Genomic DNA, 27,971 nt, shown 5'->3' with positions numbered 1-27,971 from the left:
GACGGTAACGCCACTTGTTTTTATAAGCGTGTGAGCGCCTTATTCACCCTAAGGTGTGTTTCCCAACTCGCCCTAACTTCTGGCGGGAAAGGGTATACCGCCAATAATTTTCTATCGGAGGAAACCCACGTATCATCACACACTTCATTTAATTTATCTGATTCAGGAAAAACTACAAGTAGTTTATTCACACCCTACATAATACCCTTATTTGTGGTACTTGTAGTATCAGAAATATGTAACACCTCCTTCATTGCCCTTAACATGAAACGTGTGGCCCTAAAGGAAAATACGTTTGTTTCTTCACCGTCGACACTGGAGTCAGTGTCCGTGTCTGTGTCTGTGTCGACCGACTGAGGTAAATGGGCGTTTTTACCAGCCCCTGACGGTGTCTGAGACGCCTGGACAGGTACTAATTTGTTTGCCGGCCGTCTCATGTCGTCAACCGACCTTGCAGCGTGTTGACATTATCACATAATTCCTAAATAAGCCATCCATTCCAGTGTCGACTCCCTAGAGAGTGACATCACCAATACAGGCAATTTGCTCCGCCTCCTCACCAACATCGTCCTCCTACATGTCGACACACACGTACCGACACACAGCACACACACAGGGAATGCTCTGACAGAGGACAGGACCCCACTAGCCCTTTGGGGAGACAGAGGGAGAGTTTGCCAGCACACACCAAAAACGCTATAATTATACAGGGACAACCCCTTATACAAGTGTTTTCCCTTATAGCATTTTTATATATGTAATCATATCGCCAAATAAGTGCCCCCCCTCTCTGTTTTAACCCTGTTTCTGTAGTGCAGTGCAGGGGAGAGCCTGGGAGCCTTCCTCACAGCAGAGCTGAGCAGGAAAATGGCGCCGTGTGCTGAGGAGAATAGGCCCCGCCCCCTTTTCGGCGGGCTCTTCTCCCGGAGTTTGTGAGATCTGGCAGGGGTTAAATACATCCATATAGCCTCAAGGGCTATATGTGATGTATTTTAGCCATAAAAAGGTATTATACATTGCTGCCCAGGGCGCCCCCCCCAGCGCCCTGCACCCTCAGTGACAGTTGGTGACTGTTGGTGAAGTGTGCTGACAACAATGGCGCACAGCTGCAGTGCTGTGCGCTACCTTATGAAGACTGAAAGACTTCTGCCGCCTGTTTCTGAACCTCTGGACCTCTTCAACTTCGGCATCTGCAAGGGGGGTCGGCGGCACGGCTCCGGGACGAACCCCAGGGTGAGACCTGTGTTCCGACTCCCTCTGGAGCTAATGGTGTCCAGTAGCCTAAGAAGCAAATCCATCCTGCACGCAGGTGAGTTTTCTTCTCTCCCCTAAGTCCCTCGTAGCAGTGAGCCTGTTGCCAGCAGGACTCACTGAAAATAAAAAACCTAACTTAAACTTTTATTCTAAGCAGCTCAGGAGAGCCACCTAGATTGCACCCTTCTCGTCGGGCACAAAAATCTAACTGAGGCTTGGAGGAGGGTCATAGGGGGAGGAGCCAGTGCACACCACCTGATCCTAAAGCTTTTATTATTGTGCCCTGTCTCCTGCGGAGCCGCTATATCCCCATGGTCCTGACGGAGTCCCCAGCATCCACTAGGACGTCAGAGAAAATATGTTAGCAGTGTGAGTAATCTAGACACAGGGTACACCTCACAGAAATGAAGTGCTGCTCTTAATTAATGTATGTAGGAACACCGGCACCCCAGTATAAGAGTATTTTCTGCGCAATGATTGACAGTCATATGCGTGTATTTTATGCATGTAACTGGGTAATAATATCAAAGATATGTCCCATTGGGTATCAAAAAGCCATACCAGCTAGACCTGACTTTAGGCTTTGCCGGCACTGGCCATGCAATGCTGGTACACCTCTGTGTAGACTGGAGCAATTTGTCAAAGGCTGTTTAAATGTGGACGTTAATACTACAACAGTCTATGAACCAATCAGCAATCATCCGATTGACAAGGTGTTCCCATGGTCATTATACAGTGCATGTCTCCTACCATACACCCTCAATCAAGTATGGAGAAGCCTATTCCTGATACAAATGGCAGCGCTACACCAGTGTTGAAACTAATCAACATCAGTATTAACAGGTGTTACCCTGTGAGTATTCTCCTTTAAGCGTAGGTCCCTGTTATGAATGCTGGTAGGGACAATATTAAGGGTAATACTATGATACACCGAACATTTGGAGTCTTTCATATTTACCATATGTTAACAGTGTGAGTAATGTAGACACAGGGCACACCTAACAGAAATCAAGGGCTGCTCTTAATTCATGTATGTAGGAACACCGACACCCCAATGATGCTGTGTTTTCTGCGCAATGACTACCAATAATGTGCGTATATTTAATACTGCAACGATCTATGAGCTAATCAGCATTCGTCCGATTAGCAAGGTGTTCCCATGGTCATAGTGCCGGGCATGTCTCCTATCATAAACCCTCAATCAAATATGGAAAAACCTATTCCTAATACAAATGGCGGCGCTGCAACAGTGTTGAAACTAATCAGCATTTGTCCGATTAGCGGGTGCTCCCGAATACACTGTGCATAGCCTGTAAGTGAACATGCAATTGCAATATATGATACAGATATCTAAAGTGCTATTAATAGTGGGTATCTCCACTGCATCGGCTTTTGATCTGCATTTGTCCGATCCACGGGTGTTTCTGTGTTCGCCGTGCAGTGCTATGATAACCCCAGGTACTTATGATAAAATCTAACGGTCAGTGCAGGAGCATTGGGGCGGACCACAATGCCGATGCGCGCATTTCGCAACAAGCTTTTTCGAGGTTTAACCCGAATGTCTCTACTGACAGGAAATTTATCCTATGAATGAGCCAATCTCGTACAGTCCTGTGGTCACCTGACCGCCTCAGCTGGAATGATTGTTACAGTGTTTGCTGATTACCCCTTGTTAGGTTTTCAATTAATCCTAAGTAACATTTAACTGAGAATTGGTGATTCTAATCAGTCACAGTGGCGTCTAAGCTGCCTCTAAAGTAATGAATTTAACCCTCTCTTGTTCGTAATATTGGGAAATGATTTTAACTATACTGCTCATGGCATGCCTGTTCATGGTCATTTCTCTATGGCATGATACATATGTTAAGTGACATTCCTGATTACATTGGGTCCATATTCTTTGCTGTATATGGATCCCGGTCCCCTATAATTATCTACTTCCCCTACGTAAATCCTCATTGGGGTTTGGCAGCTGATATCCGGCTCAATTTGTCTTTTAATTCTACATATTATACTGTATCTAAATTTGCCAAACTCACCCCTACAGCATGTGACTATTAGCAAGATTTCTTGCATGTATATTATTCCCATGCTTTGCTATCCACATTAAAAAAATATACATGTGTGAAATTATTCTATTGTTCTAAACCTTGTTTATTTTCATTGACAAGATGAGAACATGGAAAAAACCGGATGAGTGATTCGTGTTAGTTATGGGCGCTAGCGGCACTTCACGATTCCAGTGCACAGCCCATAACTAACACGAATCACTCATCCGTAGTATTAACGTCCACATTTAAACAGCCTTTGACAAATTGCTCCAGTCTACACAGAGGTGTACCAGCATTGCATGGCCAGTGCCGGCAAAGCCTAAAGTCAGGTCTAGCTGGTATGGCTTTTTGATACCCAATGGGACATATCTTTGATATTATTACCCAGTTACATGCATAAAATACACGCATATGACTGTCAATCATTGCGCAGAAAATACTCTTATACTGGGGTACCGGTGTTCCTACATACATTAATTAAGAGCAGCACTTCATTTCTGTGAGGTGTACCCTGTGTCTAGATTACTCACACTGCTAACATATTATAAATATCAAAGATTTATAATGTACTGGATATTAATATATTAAAGAGACACAGATGCAATTCCAGTCATCCAGTATATTGCACTAGGATGCATGGCATATTACGCATACATTTCAGATTTGATGCAGACCTAGTGATCTATTTGACTGTGTCAGGAATCGACTTACCAGGCTGACATCCGTCCGCCGCTGCGGACTCCGTCCTGGCTCCCTGCGGTCACCGGTCGCCTATGCCCCTGCCATGGGTCATCATCTGGATCCTGGGGGCACTGCTGAGACAGCAGGCGTATAGCGCGCCGCGTCCCCGCTGGGCCGCGGCGTGGGCGCCGCCATGACAGTCTGCAATAGCCAGTATGCTGCGGCCAATCCGGTGCGTGGCCGCACCCACCTTCCCTGCATTCTTCCAATCCCTGCGTACCATGGGGTATATAGGAGGCTACAGGTACAGCTCACAGGCATCCTGGACTTTGTGTCTATCTGCGACCTACATGAAAGGATCGGTTCCTGTCTCTCCTGAGTTCCTGGTTCTCTGCTAAGAACATTATACTCCTGGTTACTCTGCATTCTCCCGTGGAACTTCAAGGCTCAGCAATACCTGCAACCTGCATAAGGCTTCACACTCATCACCACCTTGTGTGCTTCAGCCTGCAGTTGAAGACAAACTCCAGGTGCGTTCATTTCCTCCACCTGTGACACAGCTTGCTGCTGCCAGTGCCCATCACCTGCACTGTGAGTCGGTCTCCTGCTTATGCTCAGGTTTGCCATATCATCTACTGCCTAGTTTCCCGTTTTAACCCTGCACTGGTTTCCAAGCCAGAACCATTCCATAAGACATTCTGCTCTTCTGATTTATATTCTGGATATTATTTCTCAAATTCATTTATCATTCATTTGCCATAGACTTTCAGATTCATTACTGAGTGATTGACTTTTTTCACCTGTTATTATTATTTCTGCTGCAATAACTGTTCTACATCTGTCTAATAAAAATACCTTTGCGCTCATGCGCAGGAACGTTATTCAACCTCCTCGTTTCCTTCCTTCCACCTCCACTGACCCACTAGCGCCCCCTCCGGGGACACAGACCGAACACAATCTGACAGTAAGTCCAGGATCGATGGACTCGGATGGTGGACGGAGTGTGGGGTCAGAGGCCTTGCAAGATCTGGTCTCCCGTCTGGATGGTCAAGAGGTTGCGCAGCAGCAGATGCTTCACTTTCTACAAGGGATGTCCTCCCGATTGGATACACTGCAGCAATCCCTGCCCAGTGTACTTTCACCTACTGTTCCAGTTACTCCAGCACCTGCCAGTGCTGTAAATTCTTCTACGTCGGCTGCATCAGTTCCAGTATCACGCCTGCACCTGCCCGTGCCGAGCAAATATGATGGCAGTCCTAAACTATGTCGCGGCTTTCTCAATCAGTGTGAAATACAGTTTGAGTTATTGCCACATAACTTTCCCACACCAAGGTCCAAGGTTGCCTACATCATTTCCTTACTCTCTGGTTCTGCTCTGAGTTGGGTGTCTCCTCTGTGGGAACGTGCTGACCCTCTGATCAACAACTACTCAGACTTCGTGTCAACCTTTAGACGGATCTTTGACGAACCTGGTCGAGCAACATCAGCTTCGGCAGACCTGATCCGACTTCGTCAAGGTAACCGAAGCATGGGACAATATGTCATCCAGTTCCAGACGTTGGCCGCAGAGATCCAGTGGAACAACCAAGCTCTGGTAGCAGCCTTCTGGCACGGACTTTCGGATCGGATCAAGGACGAATTGACAACCCGTGACATTCCTGTTCAACTGCCTGATTTGATCTCCCTATGTATTAAGCTGGACTCTCGCATCCGCGAACGCAATAATGAACGCGCTCGGAGTGAGTCTCGCAGACCAAGGTACATACCTCCTGTGCAGTTCCAGTCTCCCTCTTCTGACGAGCCTATGCAGATTAATAGGTCCCGCCTATCTCCTGAAGAGCGGGCAAGAAGAATACGGGAGAGGCTCTGCCTGTACTGTGCTGCTGCGGGTCATCAAATTAACTCCTGCACGATGCGTTCGGGAAACGCCAGATCCTGACTTGTAAGGGAGGAGTCAAGTTAGGATCTCTCAGTCAAGCTCCTTCCCAACAAGACCTCATTCTTCCAGTGACGCTAGAAACCTCCGTTGGGCTCCAGTCTGCGTCAGCATTAGTGGACTGCGGTGCTGCAGGAAATTTTATCACCCAAGCTGCCGTAAATAAATTTCGTCTGTCTACCTGTGAACTTTCTTGTCCTGTATACATTACTGCTGTGGATGGTAGTAGAATCTCTAAGGGGAACATTTCACATCAAACTACCCCAGTGGTTCTGGGAGTTGGATTTCTTCATTCAGAACTGATCAAGTTCCTGGTCATCCCTCAGGCCACCCAGGAGATTGTCTTGGGCATGCCTTGGCTCCAGCTACATAACCCACAGTTCAACTGGACAACGTTGCAGCTTACCTCATGGGGTTCACATTGTCACCAATCCTGCTTAGCCCAAGTGTGTCCCATTAAATCAACCGAAGTAAAGTCACAGCTAAGTCTTCCAGCAGTTTATCAAGACTTCGCAGACGTCTTCTGTGAAAAGGCTGCTGATATTCTGCCGCCCCATAGGGAATGGGATTGTCCCATCGATCTCCTTCCTGGCAAGAAGCCACCTAGGGGGCGCACCTACCCTTTATCTGTTCCTGAAACAGAGGCGATGAGTAATTACATCAGAGAGAATCTCCAGAAAGGATTCATCCGTCCGTCATCATCACCCGCTGGTGCAGGTTTCTTCTTTGTCAAAAAGAAGGATGGAGGACTGCGCCCATGCATTGACTATCGGGGTCTCAATGACATTACCATCAAGAATAGTTATCCTTTACCACTCATTACCGAACTTTTTGATAGAGTTAAGGGGGCCCGCATTTTTACCAAGTTAGATCTCCGCGGTGCCTATAATCTCATCAGAATCCGGAGTGGTGACGAGTGGAAAACAGCTTTCAACACTCGAGATGGCCATTATGAATACCTGGTAATGCCATTTGGGTTGAGTAATGCTCCAGCGGTATTCCAACACTTTGTGAATGAAATTTTTCGAGATGTGCTGTATAAATACCTCGTTGTCTACCTAGATGATATTCTTATCTTTTCTCAAGACCTTCCATCTCATCGCCTACAAGTCTGTGAAGTTCTCCGACGTCTTCGTGAGAATCGTCTCTACGGGAAACTATCTAAATGCACCTTTGAAGTTCCCTCTATACCCTTTCTGGGTTATATAATCTCCGGATCGGATCTTCAGATGGACCCGACGAAATTGGAAGCCATTGCCAACTGGTCCATTCCAACTTCCCTCAAAGCTATCCAGCGGTTCCTGGGTTTCGCCAACTACTATAGAAAATTTATTCGAGGATTCTCCACTCTCATCGCTCCTATTACCAACCTGACTCGGAAAGGGGCAGATCATTCCAACTGGTCAGAAGAAGCCTTGGCAGCCTTCCGGAAAATCAAGCTAGCCTTTATGTCTGCTCCAGTGCTGTCACAGCCAGATGTCGACAGACCATTCGAGTTGGAGGTAGACGCCTCTACAGTTGGGGTAGGTGCTGTTCTCTCCCAGAAGGGATCTGATGGGAAAGTCCACCCGTGTGGATTCTATTCTCGCAAGTTTCTTCCTGCAGAAGCTAACTACTCCGTGGGAGATCAAGAGTTACTGGCAATCAAGCTGGCTCTCGAGGAATGGAGATATCTCCTAGAAGGGGCCAAACATCCGTTTAACATCTTCACGGATCATAAGAACTTGCTTTATTTAAAAGCAGCCCAGTGCCTTAACCCTCGCCAGTCCAGGTGGGCTATGTTTTTCTCACGTTTTAATTTTAAGCTTCATTTCCGCCCAGGTTCACAGAATGTGAAAGCCGATGCATTATCCCGATCCATGGAATCTGAAGAAGGAACATCTGACTCTGTGCCACATTCCATCCTGAGTCCCGTGGTTTTCGCTGCCTCTCAAGTCTCCCCAGCTCCTCCTCCTGGTAAGACTTTTGTTTCCTCAGAGCTCCGTCCCAAGTTGCTATCTTGGGCCCATCAGTCCAAGTTCACTGGTCATCCTGGTGTCCTGAAGACATTCAAGTTCCTTTCCGCATCATATTGGTGGCCAAAGATGAAAATGGACATCCAGGATTTCGTGGCATCCTGTCCTAAATGTGTGCAGCACAAGACTCCTCGTCAGTCACCAGCAGGTCAGTTACAACCCTTGTCTGTCCCTAGTCGTCCTTGGTCTCATCTGTCCATGGATTTTATCACTGACCTTCCATCTTCTCAGGGACATAATACCATTTGGGTTGTAGTGGACAGATTCACCAAGATGGCTCATTTCGTTCCCCTCCAGGGTCTCCCTTCTGCCCCGAAACTTGCCCAAATCTTCATACAGGAGATTTTCCGCTTACATGGTTTACCCTCTGAAATAATATCTGATCGAGGGGTACAGTTTGTAGCGAGGTTTTGGAGGGCCCTCTGTTCTGCCATGCAGGTAAAATTGAAATTCTCGTCATCATACCATCCTCAGACGAATGGGCAGACAGAGAGAGTCAATCAAGAACTTGAGACTTTTTTAAGGTTATATGTGTCATCTTCCCAGGATGATTGGTTCAATCTGCTCCCGTGGGCCGAGTTTGCCCATAACTTTCGATATCATACTGCCACTGATACGACACCATTCTTTGCAGTTTATGGGCAACATCCCCGTGTACCTGAATTCCAAGAGCTTCCTCATATGGATGTTCCAGCTGCCACTTCTGCACTAACTCAGTTTTCAACCATTTGGAAAAAGATTCACGTTTCCCTCAAAAAAGCCTCCAGTCGATATAAGATCTTTGCCGACCGCAAGAGACGTGCGGTTCCCTATTTGAAACCTGGGGATCGAGTTTGGTTATCAACCCGCAACCTTCGTCTCAGGGTTCCTTCCATGAAGTTTGCACCACGCTTCATTGGTCCTTACCCTATTGAGAGTGTCATCAACCCAGTGGCTTACAAGTTGAAATTACCATCTTCACTTCGTATACCTAATGCCTTTCACATTTCTCTCCTCAGACCCTTAGTTCTAAACCGCTTTCAGAATACTCTTCCAGCAGGTCCCAAGATCCGAACTCAGCGGGGCGTGGAATTTGAGATCAACAAGATTCTGGACTCCCGTTGCCGGTATGGACGTCTCCAGTACCTGGTCGATTGGTGCGGTTATGGCCCAGAGGAGAGAAGCTGGGTGAATTCATCTGATGTCCATGCTTCTAGGTTGGTCCGTGTTTTCCACAGCACTCATCCCTCCAAACCACGTGGGTGTTCGGTGTCCACCCCTAAAGGAGGGGGTACTGTCTGGAATCGACTTACCAGGCTGACATCCGTCCGCCGCTGCGGACTCCGTCCTGGCTCCCTGCGGTCACCGGTCGCCTATGCCCCTGCCATGGGTCATCATCTGGATCCTGGGGGCACTGCTGAGACAGCAGGCGTATAGCGCGCCGCGTCCCCGCTGGGCCGCGGCGTGGGCGCCGCCATGACAGTCTGCAATAGCCAGTATGCTGCGGCCAATCCGGTGCGTGGCCGCACCCACCTTCCCTGCATTCTTCCAATCCCTGCGTACCATGGGGTATATAGGAGGCTACAGGTACAGCTCACAGGCATCCTGGACTTTGTGTCTATCTGCGACCTACATGAAAGGATCGGTTCCTGTCTCTCCTGAGTTCCTGGTTCTCTGCTAAGAACATTATACTCCTGGTTACTCTGCATTCTCCCGTGGAACTTCAAGGCTCAGCAATACCTGCAACCTGCATAAGGCTTCACACTCATCACCACCTTGTGTGCTTCAGCCTGCAGTTGAAGACAAACTCCAGGTGCGTTCATTTCCTCCACCTGTGACACAGCTTGCTGCTGCCAGTGCCCATCACCTGCACTGTGAGTCGGTCTCCTGCTTATGCTCAGGTTTGCCATATCATCTACTGCCTAGTTTCCCGTTTTAACCCTGCACTGGTTTCCAAGCCAGAACCATTCCATAAGACATTCTGCTCTTCTGATTTATATTCTGGATATTATTTCTCAAATTCATTTATCATTCATTTGCCATAGACTTTCAGATTCATTACTGAGTGATTGACTTTTTTCACCTGTTATTATTATTTCTGCTGCAATAACTGTTCTACATCTGTCTAATAAAAATACCTTTGCGCTCATGCGCAGGAACGTTATTCAACCTCCTCGTTTCCTTCCTTCCACCTCCACTGACCCACTAGCGCCCCCTCCGGGGACACAGACCGAACACAATCTGACAGACTGTAGCAGTTTTGTGATACATGGGAATCAGTACCCTATTAGAATTGTGATTAGGGACTCAGGGCAGACACCCGTAATATGGTCCAATTGCTCCACATTAATTATTTTAAATAGCGAGCAGTCAGTTATATGCATCACTACTTTGGACCCCAATTATTTAACATCTATGGACACCAGTCACAGATGTGAACAATAGTATTCCGGCAGTTATTTCCGCCTTCATGATACAGTGAATTCAATTCATAGTGGGTTATCAAATTATGGGTACCTTGAAATATATCTAAATTGTGTTTTTTTCTACTAGGAGTATACAATATACATTATTGATATTAATTTGTTTACAAAAATATACCCTATAAGAATGTCAGTGCAATCACAGGAGCGGACACACACTTTTTAATTCTTATCATCTTTCAATCTCAGAGCACCATTTTTGGACTTCTTTTCCAATTTTAACCCTATTTTTTCGCACACCGTCCAAAATATTGGTCTCTTAACAATATGTATCAATAAAAGTTAAATTTTATTTCATTATTGTGCACCTAACAGTACAACCCCATTTTTCTCTTTGTGTACTAGTTGTTAATTATGGTTGTCCTAGGTAGCACCCCCGACAAGAGAATATAGGATTTTTCCAGACATATCAATCGGGGTCTTCTTCAGATATTTTCATAGACAATTTTGAGAGTGCAGATTTTTCTTTGTTTTTTGTTGTTTTGGATTTTACATGCTCTCTACTATGACATTGGGCATCGGCCTTGGCAGACGACGTTGATGGCATTTCACCGTCTTGGCCATGACTAGTGGCAGCAGCTTCAGCACGAGGTGGAAGTGGATCTTGATCTTTCCCTATTTTTTTAACCTCCACATTTTTGTTCTCCATATTTTAATGTGTGGAATTATATGCCAGTATCAATAGCAATGGCCTACTACTATATATACTGCGCACAACTAAAATGCACCACAGGTATACAATGTAGAGGGATAGTATACTTAATGGATGACGAGTGACGACACAGAGGTAGGTACAGCAGTGGCCTACCGTACTGCTATATATAGTATAATGGTGGAGACTGTCAGCAAACTGCTAAACTAGTCTAAAATGCACCACAGGTATACAATGTAGATGGATAGTATACTTAATGGATGACGAGTGACGACACAGAGGTAGGTACAGCAGTGGCCTACCGTACTGCTATATATAGTATACCGGTGGACACTGTCAGTAAACTGCTAAACTAGTCTAAAATGCACCACAGGTATACAATGTAGATGGATAGTATACTTAATGGATGACAAGTGACGACACAGAGGTAGGTACAGCAGTGGCCTACCGTACTGCTATATATAGTATACTGGTGGACACTGTCAGCAAACTGCTAAACTAGTCTAAAATGCACCACAGGTATACAATGTAGATGGATAGTATACTTAATGGATGACGAGTGACGACACAGAGGTAGGTACAGTAGTGCACTCTGCACTGTACTCCTCCTATATAATATTAATTATACTGGTGGTCCCCAGTCCCCACAATAAAGCAGCACACTGTGAGCACAGATATGGAGTGTTTTTCAGGCAGACAACGTATACTGGTGGTCACTGTCAGCAAAACTCTGCACTGTACTCCTGCTATAGCTGCTCCCCAGTCCCCACAATTAAGCAGTGTGAGCACTCAGCACAGATATATCATGCAGCACACTGAGCACAGATATGGTATGGAGCGTTTTTTTCAGGCAGAGAACGGATAAACTGGTGGTCACTTATTATCAGCAAAACTCTGCACTGTACTCCTAACAGCTGCTCCCCAATCCTCCCCACAATTAGCAATAAACAACCAATCAAATCAACTGTCTTCTACTATATAAACGGAGAGGACGCCAGCCATGTCCTCTCCCTATCATCTCCAATGCACGAGTGAAAATGGCGTCGACTCGCGGCTGCTTATATAGAATCCGAATCTCGCGAGAATCCGACAGCGGGATGATGACGTTCGGGCGCACTCGGGTTAACCGAGCCATACGGGAGAATCCGAGTATGGCTCGGACCCGTGTAAAAAGGGTAAAGTTCGGGGGGGTTCGGTTTCTCGGAAACCGAACCCGCTCATCACTACTATGGGCTACGAGAAAAGGATTTACCGGTAGGTAATTAAAATCCTAGAGGATACTGGGGTCCACATTAGTACCATGGGGATGTACCAAAGCTCCCAAACCAGGTGTGAGAGTGCTGAGGTTCCTGTAGAACTGATTGACCAAACTGAAGGTCTTCAGAGGCCAAAGTATCGAACTTGTAGAATTTAGCAAACGTGTTTGAACCAGACCAAGTAGCAGCTCGGCAGAGCTGTAAAGCCGAGACACCCCGGGCAGCCGCCCAGAAAGTATCCACCGACCTAGTAGAGTGGGCCTGTACTTTAGGAACCGGCAGTCCTGCCGATGAATAAGACTGATGGATAGTAAGCCTGATCCAGTGAGCAATAGACTGCTTTGAAGTAGGACACCCAATTTTATTGGGATCATAGAGAACAAACAGCGAGTCAGATTTTCTGTGACGAGCTGTCCGCTTCACATAGCTCTTCAAAGCCCTCACTACATCCAAGGACTTTGAGGTAGCTGAGGTGTCCGTAAGCACCGGAACCACAATAGGTTGGTTGATATGAAACACTGTCAACACCTTAGGAAGAAATTGCTGACGAGTTCTGAGTTCAGGTCTATGAAAATTCAAATAGGAGCTTTTGAGACAAGGCCCCCAGTTCTGACACACGCCTGGCCAACAGTGTAACGGTCTTCCATGTAGAAAACTTTATGTCAACCTCCTGTAAAGGCTCAAACCATTCTGATTGTAGAAACACCATGTTGAGATCCCAAGGTGCCGTGGGAGGCACAAAGGGCGGTTGGATGTGCAGAACACCCTTCAAGAACGTCAGAACCTCAGAGAGGGAAGCCAATTGTTTCTGGAAGAAATGGATAATGCCAAAATCTGGACTTTTAAGAAGCCCAAACGTAGGCCCACATCCACACCTTACTGTAGAAAAAGGAGAAAACGTCTCAGTTGAAATTCCACTGTAGGAAATTTCCGGTTTTCACACTACGAGACATATTTCTTCCAAATACTGTGGTAATCTTTAGACATTACCCCTTTCCTAGCTTGGATCAGGGTTGGAATAACCTTATCCAGAATTACCTTCCGGGCTAGGATTTGACGTTCAACCTCCATGCCATCAAACGTAGCCACGTTAAGTCTGAATAGACGAATGCCCCCTGTTGTAGAAGATCCTTCAGAAGAGCCAGAGTCCACGGGTCCATCTCTAGTAGATCCGCGTACCAGGCCCTTCTTGGCCAGTCCGGAGCAATGAGAATTGCTTCAACCTTTTCCCTTTTTATTCTTTTGGGGAATTCTGGGGCTCAATAGAATAGGTGGAAACACGTAAACCATCTGTTAGACCCATGGAGTCACCAGAGTGTCCACCGCCACTGCTTGTGGGTCCCTCTACCTGGAACAATACCACCTGAGCTTCTTGTTGAGATGAGAGACCATCATGTCTCTTTGTGGAATTTCCCACTGACGTGTCAAGGACTCAAATACCTGTGGTGGAGGTCGTGTCTGCTGAGGAAGTCTGCTTCCCAGTTGTCTACTCCCGGAATGAAGATCGTCAACAGTGCCACCGTGTGTCTTTCTGCCCAGAGGAGAATATATGTTACCTCTGAAATTGCTGCTCTGCTCTTTATTCTGCCCTGTCGGCTTATGTATGTTACTGCCATCACATTGGGGGTCATTCCGAGATGATCGCTCGCTAGCAGTTTTTAGCAGTCATGCAAACGCTAGGCCGCCGATATCTGGGACTGTATCTTAGTTTAGCAGAAGTGCGAATTAAACAATCGCAGAGCGACTACAAAAAAAATTGTGCAGGTTTAGAGTAGCTCCAGCCCTACTCCTAGCTTGCGATCACTTCAGACTATTCAGTTCCGGATTTGACGTCACTGTATTCTCCCAGGCACGCCTGCGTTTTTCCTGGCACGCCTGAATTTTTTCGAACACTCCTTGAAAACAGTCAGTTGACACCCAGAAACTCCCTTTTCCTGTCAATAACTCTGCGGCCAGCAGTGTGACTGAAAAGCTTTGCTAGACCTTGTGTAAAAACACATCGGCCGTTGTGAAAGTACATCGCGCGTGCCCATTGCGCCGCATACGCATGCGCAGAAGTGCTGTTTTTTTTGCTTCATCGCTGCGCAGAGAACATTTTCAGATAGCGATCAACTCGGAATGACCCTCTTTGTCCGAATGAACTTGAATGGCGTGATCTTGAAAAAGATGCAATGCCTGTAGAAGGGCATTGTATATAACCCTTAGCTCCAGAACATTGATCGGAAGGATGGTTTCCTGACTTGACCATTTTTTTTTAACTGTTCCCCCTGAATGACTGCTCCCCAACCTCTGAGGCTTGCGTCTGTGGTTAGCAGAAGCCAATTTTGAATCCGAACCTTCGACCCTCGGTCAGGTGAGAAGTTTGAAGCCACCACAGAAGATAAATCCTGGCTTTTAGTGACAGACGTATCCTCTGGTGCATGTGAAGATGCGATCCGGACCATTTGTCCAACAGATCCAGCTGGAAGGGCCTTGCATGAAACCTTCCTGCTACCATCTTTCCCAGAAGGCGAATGCATAGATGCACCGATATCCGGGTTAGTTTTAGAACATTTTGCACCATTGACTGGATTACCAATGCCTTTTCCAATGGAAGGAATACCTTCTGTTTCTCTGTATCCAGTATCATCCCCAGGAACGGAAGCCTCCGTGCTGGTTCCAGGTGGGATTTTGGTAGGTTCAGAATCCACCTGGTATCCTGGAGTAGTCGGATTGAGAGAGCAATGCTGTCCAACAAACTCTACTTGGATGGTGCTTTTATCAGCAGGTCATCCAGGTACAGTATTATGTTCACTCCCTGTTTGCAGAAGAGAAACATCATCTCTACCATTATTACAACAACTGTTATAAGAAACAAGCAGTAACGTGACCTTCTGGTTAGTTTTCATGTCAAACATCAAATTATGTTAGTATGTTCCAAAGCAGTATCTGCGGTGTACTGTTCAGAATTTCATGAATGTTACTAACAGTTAGCATATGAAGGAACCACATGAGAAATCATCAAGACTGAATTTCAAGCGTATCGTCAGCTGGAGATGATTATGAAACAGCATTTAAAGCTCTATAATTTAAGTTCAATTATTGGTGTATTGATGTGTTATAGGTATTTAACCATTTGATGCTTTAAAATACCACCACCACCATTATTATTTTGGTGAGCGTATATATGTTTTTATTACATTTATATTGTATGATTATGTCTAGAAAGTTTTTATGAATGAGAGTGAATAAAAGTTATGTTTTATTAAAATTATTTACCAATTATACACATAAAAGAGTGCTCCACAAAGGAACTTTTTTTCTTTGTGAATCCGTCTCTGGGTTTTCGGTATTAGAGGTTGGAGTAATAACCCTTGTTTTGTAGTTGAAGTGGAACTGGGACAATGACCTGATTTTGTACCAGTTTCTTAATTGCTGCCTGCAAAGTCATACCTGCTTCTGGAGAAGCTGGTAAGCCTGATTTGAAGAATCTGTGAGATGGGAGTTCCTGAAACTCCAGTCTGTATCCCTGGGCGATAAGGTCTTTGACCCAGGGATCCTGGCATGATGTTGCCCAAACGTGACTGAAATTATGTAACCGGGCTCCCACCTGCCTGTCTTTCAGACAGTGCGGTCCACCGTCATGCTGAAGGCTTTGAGGAAGCACACCCGGAGGTCTGTTCCTGAGAACCTGCAGCTGCTGGTTTTCTGGGTTTACCATTATTGCCTTTGAAGGCTGTAGAAGAACCTTTGGGTTTGCCTTTAAACTTTGCTGTCCAAAAGGACTGCAGAGTTGGGGCAGAGTAGGTTTTCCTAGCTTGGGGTGCTGCAGAAAGAAAGTATGTAGACTTACCCGCCATAGCCCTGGATATCCACTTATCCGATCATCTCCAAAAAGGACCTCACCTGTGAATGGTAGGCTTTCTACAGCTTTTCTGGAATCCGCACCCACAGTCCACTGGCGCAGCCACAAGCCCCTGCATGCTGACACTACCATGGCTGTGGTGCATGCGTTGAGCAAACCAATTTCCTTTATGGCCTCCACCATAAAGGTAGCAGAGTCCTGAATATGCTGTAGGAGTAAAATTTATCTCCCCCCTGGGTGAGGAATCTAATCCATCAATTAGGTTACCTGACCATTTAGCAATGGCCCTAGTGATCCATGCACAAGCTATAGTGGGTCTCTGGGCCACCCCAGCTGCAGTATATAAAGATTTGAGAGTGGTCTCTATTTTGCGGTCAGCCATGTCCTTTAAGGATGCCTTGTGACAGGACAGCATCCCCACACTCGCATCCACTTCACCCTCCCCTTGGTCTGATGTATATTCATCAGTATCAGCCTGCATGAGCTGGGCCAGAATACGCTTTTGTGAGCAAATGGCAGGGGCCGGAGATGCTGGTAATGGAACTGAATCTCTATTCATCAGGTCATCCATAGACTGTCTTAAGTATTGCGTCTCTTCCTCAGTATGGGATCATTTAGTAGAATTATTAGATATCATCCCTTTAATGGAATCTAACCATGGGGGTTCTGCCCCACTAGCCTGAGAATGTGAACTATTCTGGGTACACAGTAGTGAGTCTCCGGGGGAGGACATACACTCTGCTGTGCAGGAAACACAGTCCCTGGACATGGTAACATGAAGGGACACACACACACACCCAAACAAACACAGAAGATGAAAACACAGTATACCCACACAGAGCCCGTTGGGAGTCACAGATAAAGGAGCCAGCCACACCACGCCCTTTTGGCAGAGTAAAAACTCAACTGGGTTGCCTCACTAAGTCTTTTAATAGCGCTTAGTAACCTACACCCCCCCCTTCTAAGGCCCCCTCGTACAGCTGAGGAAACGTGGATTCTTCATGGAGGAGCAGCACTTCCCTGTGATTCCTGTCAGTACAAGCTGCAGAGGGAAAATGGCACTGGTGAGCTGCTGATCCACTCATAGTGAAGCCCCGCCCCTATAATTGCGCGCGGCTTCCCTGTTCTTTTTTTAAACTGGCCTGAGGTGTTTTTAATATAACATAGGGTTAGAACCCCTGTTAGGTATGTGCCAGTGTGGGTATCACTGGTGGCTCAGTGCTCCACTCACAGCGTGTCCCCTAAGCCTACTGGAGCGCAGCCTGCACTCCTACTCTTGTGCTGCCAGTCCCGCCTGCGACCCGCTAACCAGGACGCCGGCGTTCTACTCACCACTCTTTTTCCTTCTGGCTCTGTTAGGGGTGACGGCGTGCTGCGGGAGGGTATGCTCGCCGTGGTGGGGCTTGCGAATGCCTCCCTCAGGAGCTCAGTGTCCTGTCAGCGGAGTAACAGGACCATTAACTCTCTGGGAAGTTGAGCTGTTCTCCCCCCTAAGTCCCACGAACATGGCGTGCTGGTGCCACCCAGCAATGCCTGTAAAAAAACAAACAGAAAATAAATTGTAGAAAACTCTTCAGGAGCTTCCCTAAGTGTGACCGGCTCCTCTCGGGCAATTTTTCTAAACTGAGTCTGGTAGGAGGGGCATAGAGGGAGAAGACAGTGCACACTATTGATTTCTTAAAGTGCCCAAGGCTCCTAGTGGACCCGTCTATACCCCATGGTACTAATGTGGACCCCAGTATCCACTAGGACGTAAGAGAAAAATCATGATTAATATATGTTCGGAGGTAGGAGAATTCAGTCCAGTAAATACCCTTTCCCACGGGTATCCCTGGAACTGTAGAATGAATATGGAAGGATGTTTTTAGTTTGCATGTCAGTCTTGAGAGCAGTGTTTGAGACATACTTAGTTTTGAGTTCTTAGCCATACACCTACAAAGTCCAGGAGCCTCCCAAATTTGGGTCAGTTGTACCAGGGCCTCTAAGGAATTTGAGAGCCTTTCACTGAAATGTAGGTGGGATGAGCCTATAAGGAAGTTATTTGCAGCACCAAACAAGTCCCTAACCACCTCCTACATTACCTACCACTGGATATCCCCAAGAGCGCCATGAGCACCAAGTAAAAGTAGTAAAGTATGGTTTGAGCTTGTGACTCAGTGTTTTGAAAGCATAACATTACGATACAGACGATCCTTCATCCTGTCCATGAAAGATTAATGAAATACAGTACACAGCTGTCGTGGTATATGTAAATTCAGAGTCACACACAAGTGGCTGCGATTGGGTTTTTTCACTTCATACATCCAAGGCTGTCCAAGGCAAATACACTTATATTTGCTGGTCTGTAGGCTCTATAAAGTGAAAAAGGTGAGACAGTCAGTGCGCAATTAAATCCACAATGTGCAGCTATAGTACACATATCATGAGTGTACATCCAAAACAATCCAAAGAAATAATATAAATGCAGAAAAAGTTACTTGACACAAATAGCGCTCTTAGGATATAAACAGTACCTAAAATTGGTGACAGAGCATTTGCATGCACACAAATAGAATTTACAATAATCACCCCAATATGTTCCAAAAAGGAGATGCAGGTAATAGGTATTTAAAATGGATTTGGTTGTCACAGTCCTTGTGTTTGATCTGTAAAATACAATGGGGGGTTATTCCGAGTTGATCGCTCACTAGCAGTTTTTTAGCAGCCATGCAAACGCTATGCCGCCGCCCACTGGGAGTGTATTCTAGCTTAGCAGAAGTGCAAACGGTTGTTTCGCAGAGCGCCTGCAAAAATTTTTTGTGTCATTTCAGAGTAGCTCAAAACCCACAATGATCCACTTATAAACATTAGTAGTCAAACAGCATATCAAAAATTCCCCAGGAAAGGCACACAGCTCAGCATTCGGTAAACCCTCAAGTGCTTTTAAGATGGAAAACTGGACAGGTGAGCGATCCCAAATCCGGATATAAGGGGTCACAGTCAAGGAATATTACCACTGCACCACCAGGTCCTTGTATTGCAAAGCGAAGGGAGAGAACACTTAACTCGTTTCTGAATCAAATAGTCCTTCATCAGAAGTGTAAATCACTCTCCAAAATCATCCTATTTATAGCCCCAGATAGTGTTAGCACACCTGTTTGTGCTAATGCCGATGTACACCATCCATTCCGTGCTGCGCATGCGCCGTCTTTCTGGAAACCAGGGATGTGTTCCACCTCACCCGGAAATACGTAATTTGCATTCCATATAGCCCAGAAGAGACGTCCTGGAAACTCCATTGAAACTCCACTGAAACTCCGTGTTACCCTCATTAAGTTGTTTGGAAATTTCCTATATACTGTATGTTTCTTTATTCATTAAAACTACCCTGCCCCCCCTTATCGACATGTTTGGTAATTAAGTTTTTATCCTCTTTGAGAGATTTTAAGGCATCAAATTCTTGGATAAAAGATTGAAGGGGGTTTAAAGTAGAGATGAGCGGGTTCGGTTCCTCGGAATCCGAACCCGCCCGAACTTCAGTTTTTTTTACACGGGGCCGAGCGACTCGGATCTTCCCGCCTTGCTCGGTTAACCCGAGCGCGCCCGAACGTCATCATCCCGCTGTCGGATTCTCGCGAGGCTCGGATTCTATCGCGAGACTCGGATTCTATATAAGGAGCCGCGCGTCGCCGCCATTTTCACACGTGCATTGAGATTCATAGGGAGAGGACGTGGCTGGCGTCCTCTCCGTTTATAGAGAAGAGAGTGAGACAGTAGAGAGAGACACAGTAGTAATTTTGGGGAGCATTAGGAGTACTAGTAGTTACTTGCTGAAGTGATAGATAGTGTGACTGTATTATCTGACTTGTGGGGGAGACACTGACAGTGGGGAGCAGTTAGAGTCTGAGAGCAGGACTCAGGAGTACATATAACGTACAGTGCACACTTTTGCTGCCAGAGTGCCACACTGCCATTGTGACCACACTGACCACCAGTATAATATATATTGTGATTGTCTGCTTAGGAGTACTACTTGCAAGTTGCTGATAGTGTGACCAGTGACCTGACCACCAGTTTAATAATCACCACCAGTGAGTTTAATATATATATATATATATATATAATTGTATATAATATATATATAATATTGTATACCACCTACCCGTGTTTTTTTTTTTTCTTTCTTCTTTATACATACTACTATAGTAGCTTACTGTATCAGTCTGCGGTGCTGCTGAGCTGACAGTGTCCAGCAGGTCCGTCATCAGTCATTACATAATAAATATATATTCCTGTCCGGCTGCAGTACTAGTGATATTATATATATATATATATATATTGATTTCATCTCATTATCATCCAGTCTATATTAGCAGCAGACACAGTACGGTAGTCCACGGCTGTAGCTACCTCTGTGTCGGCAGTCGCTGGTCCATCCATAATTGTATACCACCTACCCGTGGTTTTTTTTTTTCTTTCTTCTTTATACATACTACTATAGTAGCTTACTGTAGCAGTCTGCGGTGCTGCTGAGCTGACAGTGTCCAGCAGGTCCGTCATCAGTCATTACATAATAAATATATCTACCTGTCCGGCTGCAGTACTAGTGTGATATAATATTATATATATTGATTTCATCTCATTATCATCCAGTCTATATTAGCAGCAGACACAGTACGGTAGTCCACGGCTGTAGCTACCTCTGTGTCGGCAGTCGCTGGTCCATCCATAATTGTATACCACCTACCCGTGTTTTTTTTTTTTTCTTTCTTCTTTATACATACTACTATAGTAGCTTACTGTAGCAGTCTGCGGTGCTGCTGAGCTGACAGTGTCCAGCAGGTCCGTCATCAGTCATTACATAATAAATATATATACCTGTCCGGCTGCAGTACTAGTGATATTATATATATATATATATTGATTTCATCTCATTATCATCCAGTCTATATTAGCAGCAGACACAGTACGGTAGTCCACGGCTGTAGCTACCTCTGTGTCGGCAGTCGCTGGTCCATCCATAATTGTATACCACCTACCCGTGGTTTTTTTTTTTCTTTCTTCTTTATACATACTACTATAGTAGCTTACTGTAGCAGTCTGCGGTGCTGCTGAGCTGACAGTGTCCAGCAGGTCCGTCATCAGTCATTACATAATAAATATATCTACCTGTCCGGCTGCAGTACTAGTGTGATATTATATATATATATATATATTGATTTCATCTCATTATCATCCAGTCTATATTAGCAGCAGACACAGTACGGTAGTCCACGGCTGTAGCTACCTCTGTGTCGGCAGTCGCTGGTCCATCCATAATTGTATACCACCTACCCGTGGTTTTTTTTTTTTCTTTCTTCTTTATACATACTACTATAGTAGCTTACTGTAGCAGTCTGCGGTGCTGCTGAGCTGACAGTGTCCAGCAGGTCCGTCATCAGTCATTACATAATAAATATATCTACCTGTCCGGCTGCAGTACTAGTGTGATATTATATATATATATATATATATATATTGATTTCATCTCATTATCATCCAGTCTATATTAGCAGCAGACACAGTACGGTAGTCCACGGCTGTAGCTACCTCTGTGTCGGCAGTCGCTGGTCCATCCATAATTGTATACCACCTACCCGTGTTTTTTTTTTTTTCTTTCTTCTTTATACATACTACTATAGTAGCTTACTGTAGCAGTCTGCGGTGCTGCTGAGCTGACAGTGTCCAGCAGGTCCGTCATCAGTCATTCCATAATAAATATATCTACCTGTCCGGCTGCAGTACTAGTGTGATATTATATATATATATATATTGATTTCATCTCATTATCATCCAGTCTATATTAGCAGCAGACACAGTACGGTAGTCCACGGCTGTAGCTACCTCTGTGTCGGCAGTCGCTGGTCCATCCATAATTGTATACCACCTACCCGTGTTTTTTTTTTTTCTTTCTTCTTTATACATACTACTATAGTAGCTTACTGTAGCAGTCTGCGGTGCTGCTGAGCTGACAGTGTCCAGCAGGTCCGTCATCAGTCATTCCATAATAAATATATCTACCTGTCCGGCTGCAGTACTAGTGTGATATTATATATATATATATATTGATTTCATCTCATTATCATCCAGTCTATATTAGCAGCAGACACAGTACGGTAGTCCACGGCTGTAGCTACCTCTGTGTCGGCAGTCGCTGGTCCATCCATAATTGTATACCACCTACCCGTGGTTTTTTTTTTTCTTTCTTCTTTATACATACTACTATAGTAGCTTACTGTAGCAGTCTGCGGTGCTGCTGAGCTGACAGTGTCCAGCAGGTCCATCATCAGTCATTACATAATAAATATATATACCTGTCCGGCTGCAGTACTAGTGATAATATATATATATATTGATTTCATCTCATTATCATCCAGTCTATATTAGCAGCAGACACAGTACGGTAGTTCACGGCTGTAGCTACCTCTGTGTCTTTTAGTTGTGCCTATTAAAATATGGAGAACAAAAATGTTGAGGTTCCAAAATTAGGGAAAGATCAAGATCCACTTCCACCTCGTGCTGAAGCTGCTGCCACTAGTCATGGCCGAGACGATGAAATGCCAGCAACGTCGTCTGCCAAGGCCGATGCCCAATGTCATAGTACAGAGCATGTAAAATCCAAAACACCAAATATCAGTAAAAAAAGGACTCCAAAATCTAAAATAAAATTGTCGGAGGAGAAGCATAAACTTGCCAATATGCCATTTACCACACGGAGTGGCAAGGAACGGCTGAGGCCCTGGCCTATGTTCATGGCTAGTGGTTCAGCTTCACATGAGGATGGAAGCACTCAGCCTCTCGCTAGAAAACTGAAAAGACTCAAGCTGGCAAAAGCACCGCAAAGAACTGTGCGTTCTTCGAAATCTCAAATCCACAAGGAGAGTCCAATTGTGTCGGTTGCGATGCCTGACCTTCCCAACACTGGACGTGAAGAGCATGCGCCTTCCACCATTTGCACGCCCCCTGCAAGTGCTGGAAGGAGCACCCGCAGTCCAGTTCCTGATAGTCAGATTGAAGATGTCAGTGTTGAAGTACACCAGGATGAGGAGGATATGGGTGTTGCTGGCGCTGGGGAGGAAATTGACAAGGAGGATTCTGATGGTGAGGTGGTTTGTTTAAGTCAGGCACCCGGGGAGACACCTGTTGTCCGTGGGAGGAATAGGGCCGTTGACATGCCTGGTGAAAATACCAAAAAAATCAGCTCTTCGGTGTGGAAGTATTTCACCAGAAATGCGGACAACATTTGTCAAGCCATGTGTTGCCTTTGTCAAGCTGTAATAAGTAGGGGTAAGGACGTTAACCACCTCGGAACATCCTCCCTTATACGTCACCTGCAGCGCATTCATAATAAGTCAGTGACAAGTTCAAAAACTTTGGGCGACAGCGGAAGCAGTCCACTGACCAGTAAATCCCTTCCTCTTGTAACCAAGCTCACGCAAACCACCCCACCAACTCCCTCAGTGTCAATTTCCTCCTTCCCCAGGAATGCCAATAGTCCTGCAGGCCATGTCACTGGCAATTCTGACGAGTCCTCTCCTGCCTGGGATTCCTCCAATGCATCCTTGCGTGTAACGCCTACTGCTGCTGGCGCTGCTGTTGTTGCTGCTGGGAGTCGATGGTCATCCCAGAGGGGAAGTCGTAAGCCCACTTTTACTTCTTCCACCAAGCAATTGACTGTCCAACAGTCCTTTGCGAGGAAGATGAAATATCACAGCAGTCATCCTGTTGCAAAGCGGATAACTGAGGCCTTGACAACTATGTTGGTGTTAGACGTGCGTCCGGTATCCGCCGTTAGTTCACAGGGAACTAGACAATTTCTTGAGGTAGTGTGCCCCCGTTACCAAATACCATCTAGGTTCCACTTCTCTAGGCAGGCGATACCGAGAATGTACACGGACGTCAGAAAAAGACTCACTAGTGTCCTAAAAAATGCAGTTGTACCCAATGTCCACTTAACCACGGACATGTGGACAAGTGGAGCAGGACAGGGTCAGGACTATATGACTGTGACAGCCCACTGGGTAGATGTATGGACTCCCGGCGCAAGAACAGCAGCGGCGGCACCAGTAGCAGCATCTCGCAAACGCCAACTCTTTCCTAGGCAGGCTACGCTTTGTATCACCGGTTTCCAGAATACGCACACAGCTGAAAACCTCTTACGGCAACAGAGGAAGATCATCACGGAATGGCTTACCCCAATTGGACTCTCCTGTGGATTTGTGGCATCGGACAACGCCAGCAATATTGTGTGTGCATTAAATATGGGCAAATTCCAGCACGTCCCATGTTTTGCACATACCTTGAATTTGGTGGTGCAGAATTTTTTAAAAAACGACAGGGGCGTGCAAGAGATGCTGTCGGTGGCCAGAAGAATTGCGGGACACTTTCGGCGTACAGGCACCACGTACAGAAGACTGGAGCACCACCAAAAATGCCTGAACCTGCCCTGCCATCATCTGAAGCAAGAAGTGGTAACGAGGTGGAATTCAACCCTCTATATGCTTCAGAGGCTGGAGGAGCAGCAAAAGGCCATTCAAGCCTATACAATTGAGCACGATATAGGAGGTGGAATGTACCTGTCTAAAGCGCAGTGGAGAATGATTTCAACGTTGTGCAAGGTTCTGCAACCTTTTGAACTTGCCACACGTGAAGTCAGTTCAGACACTGCCAGCCTGAGTCAGGTCATTCCCCTCATCAGGCTTTTGCAGAAGAAGCTGGAGGCATTGAAGGAGGAGCTAAAAGGGAGCGATTCCGCTAGGCATGTGGGACTTGTGGATGGAGCCCTTAATTCGCTTAACAAGGATTCACGGGTGGTCAATCTGTTGAAATCAGAGCACTACATTTTGGCCACCGTGCTCGATCCTAGATTTAAAACCTACCTTGGATCTCTCTTTCCGGCAGACACAAGTCTGCTGGGGTTCAAAGAACTGCTGGTGACAAAATTGTCAAGTCAAGCGGAACGCGACCTGTCAACATCTCCTCCTTCACATTCTCCCGCAACTGGGGGTGCGAGGAAAAGGCTCAGAATTCCGAGCCCACCCGCTGGCGGTGATGCAGGGCAGTCTGGAGCGACTGCTGATGCTGACATCTGGTCCGGACTGAAGGACCTGACAACGATTACGGACATGTCGTCTACTGTCACTGCATATGATTCTCTCACCATTGAAAGAATGGTGGAGGATTATATGAGTGACCGCATCCAAGTAGGCACGTCAGACAGTCCGTACTTATACTGGCAGGAAAAAGAGGCAATTTGGAGGCCCTTGCACAAACTGGCTTTATTCTACCTAAGTTGCCCTCCCACAAGTGTGTACTCCGAAAGAGTGTTTAGTGCCGCCGCTCACCTTGTCAGCAATCGGCGTACGAGGTTACTTCCAGAAAATGTGGAGAAGATGATGTTCATTAAAATTAATTATAATCAATTCCTCCGTGGAGACATTGACCAGCAGCAATTGCCTCCACAAAGTACACAGGGAGCTGAGATGGTGGATTCCAGTGGGGACGAATTGATAATCTGTGAGGAGCGGGATGTACACGGTGATATATCGGAGGATGATGATGAGGTGGACATCTTGCCTCTGTAGAGCCAGTTTGTGCAAGGAGAGATTAATTGCTTCTTTTTCGGTGGGGGTCCAAACCAACCCGTCATTTCAGTCACAGTCGTGTGGCAGACCCTGTCACTGAAATGATGGGTTGGTTAAAGTGTGCATGTCCTGTTTATACAACATAAGGGTGGGTGGGAGGGCCCAAGGACAATTCCATCTTGCACCTCTTTTTTCTTTCATTTTTCTTTGCGTCATGTGCTGTTTGGGGAGTGTTTTTTGGAAGGGCCATCCTGAGTGACACTGCAGTGCCACTCCTAGATGGGCCAGGTGTTTGTGTCGGCCACTAGGGTCGCTTATCTTACTCACACAGCTACCTCATTGCGCCTCTTTTTTTCTTCTTTGCGTCATGTGCTGTTTGGGGAGTGTTTTTTGGAAGGGCCATCCTGCGTGACACTGCAGTGCCACTCCTAGATGGGCCAGGTGTTTGTGTCGGCCACTAGGGTCGCTTAGCTTACTCACACAGCTACCTCATTGCGCCTCTTTTTTTCTTCTTTGCGTCATGTGCTGTTTGGGGATTGTTTTTTGGAAGGGCCATCCTGCGTGACACTGCAGTGCCACTCCTAGATGGGCCAGGTGTTTGTGTCGGCCACTAGGGTCGCTTAGCTTACTCACACAGCTACCTCATTGTGCCTCTTTTTTTCTTCTTTGCGTCATGTGCTGTTTGGGGAGTGTTTTTTGGAAGGGCCATCCTGCGTGACACTGCAGTGCCACTCCTAGATGGGCCAGGTGTTTGTGTCGGCCACTAGGGTCGCTTATCTTACTCACACAGCTACCTCATTGCGCCTCTTTTTTTCTTCTTTGCGTCATGTGCTGTTTGGGGAGTGTTTTTTGGAAGGGCCATCCTGCGTGACACTGCAGTGCCACTCCTAGATGGGCCAGGTGTTTGTGTCGGCCACTAGGGTCGCTTAGCTTACTCACACAGCTACCTCATTGCGCCTCTTTTTTTCTTTGCGTCATGTGCTGTTTGGGGAGTGTTTTTTGGAAGGGCCATCCTGCGTGACACTGCAGTGCCACTCCTAGATGGGCCAGGTGTTTGTGTCGGCCACTAGGGTCGCTTAGCTTAGTCATCCAGCGACCTCGGTGCAAATTTTAGGACTAAACATAATATTGTGAGGTGTGAGGTATTCAGAATAGACTGAAAATGAGTGGAAATTATGGTTTTTGAGGTTAATAATACTTTGGGATCAAAATGACCCCCAAATTCTATGATTTAAGCTGTTTTTTAGGGTTTTTTGAAAAAAACACCCGAATCCAAAACACACCCGAATCCGACAAAAAAAAATCGGTGAGGTTTTGCCAAAACGCGGTCGAACCCAAAACACGGCCGCGGAACCGAACCCAAAACCAAAACACAAAACCCGAAAAATTTCAAGTGCACATCTCTAGTTTAAAGTTACCTTTTTGAGGTGTCAGGGGTTTGCACTCTCCCTCCTCTTTTTCTTTAGTCGGGAAAAACCTTTTAACAGTTAATTTCCTTACATACTACTGTATGTCCAAGAATACATCAAAGGAATTTTGTTGATACGACGGGGCATGTTTTAGTCCTTTTTTCAAGACACAACATTCATATTCAGTTAAAACCCTATCACTAAGATTGAATATCTTTACCTCCTGATCCTCTTTAATGTTATCAGCAGAGAGGTCATAATTCACCTCCAATGTTGACTTTTTCCTATTTTTATTTCTGTTTTTATTTTTGCTGTGTCCACCCCCTTTTCCCTCTCCGTGTTTCTTCGAGATGGTAATTGTGGGGACTAATACCTGTTCCTCACAGGGTAACACATATGAGGGTAACACGTATAAAAAATGAAAGGGTGACCCAACTTTAAGGATTGAAAATGCTTTGAGAGAACTCACGATAAAAGCATTAAATGATGGTTTGATTTCCAAGAAAAAAAATTAAATTTTTAAATATAAAAAATCCATCCATACCTACTATTTAGACACTTCCGAAAGTGCATAAGGACCCTTTAAATCCCACGGGGAGCCTATAATATCAGGCTGTAATAGTCTTACTAGCAAATTATCTGCAATAATTGATTCCTACAGTATTTGCAGCCAATTGTTCAGTCCACTAGGGCCTACCTAAAGGATACATGGGATGTCTAACACAAAATATCTGATGTCGCCTGGAAAGAAAATAATTTCCTTTGCTGTGCTGATATTAAAACACTACATTCTATAATTGAAATATATA

General features: G+C 45.8%; 1 protein-coding gene across 3 annotated transcripts in view; it reads right to left on the bottom strand.

Annotated features, from left to right (window-relative positions):
- Positions 1-27,971, bottom strand: part of LOC134969342 (capping protein, Arp2/3 and myosin-I linker protein 2-like) — a 549,992-nt gene that overhangs the window by 302,992 nt on the left and 219,029 nt on the right. The window contains exon 2 of one of the 3 annotated variants that reach the window (XR_010189452.1): positions 17,484-17,684. The exons of the other annotated variants lie outside the window; for them this stretch is intronic. The gene's annotated coding sequence lies outside the window, so the exon portion shown is untranslated. The remainder of the gene's footprint in view (positions 1-17,483; positions 17,685-27,971) is intronic. 3 annotated transcript variants of the gene reach the window in all.

This window comes from Pseudophryne corroboree, chromosome 11, assembly GCF_028390025.1.
Source record: "Pseudophryne corroboree isolate aPseCor3 chromosome 11, aPseCor3.hap2, whole genome shotgun sequence".
NCBI classification, from domain to species: domain Eukaryota; kingdom Metazoa; phylum Chordata; class Amphibia; order Anura; family Myobatrachidae; genus Pseudophryne; species Pseudophryne corroboree.
This window is presented reverse-complemented; position numbering and strand designations above follow the sequence as displayed.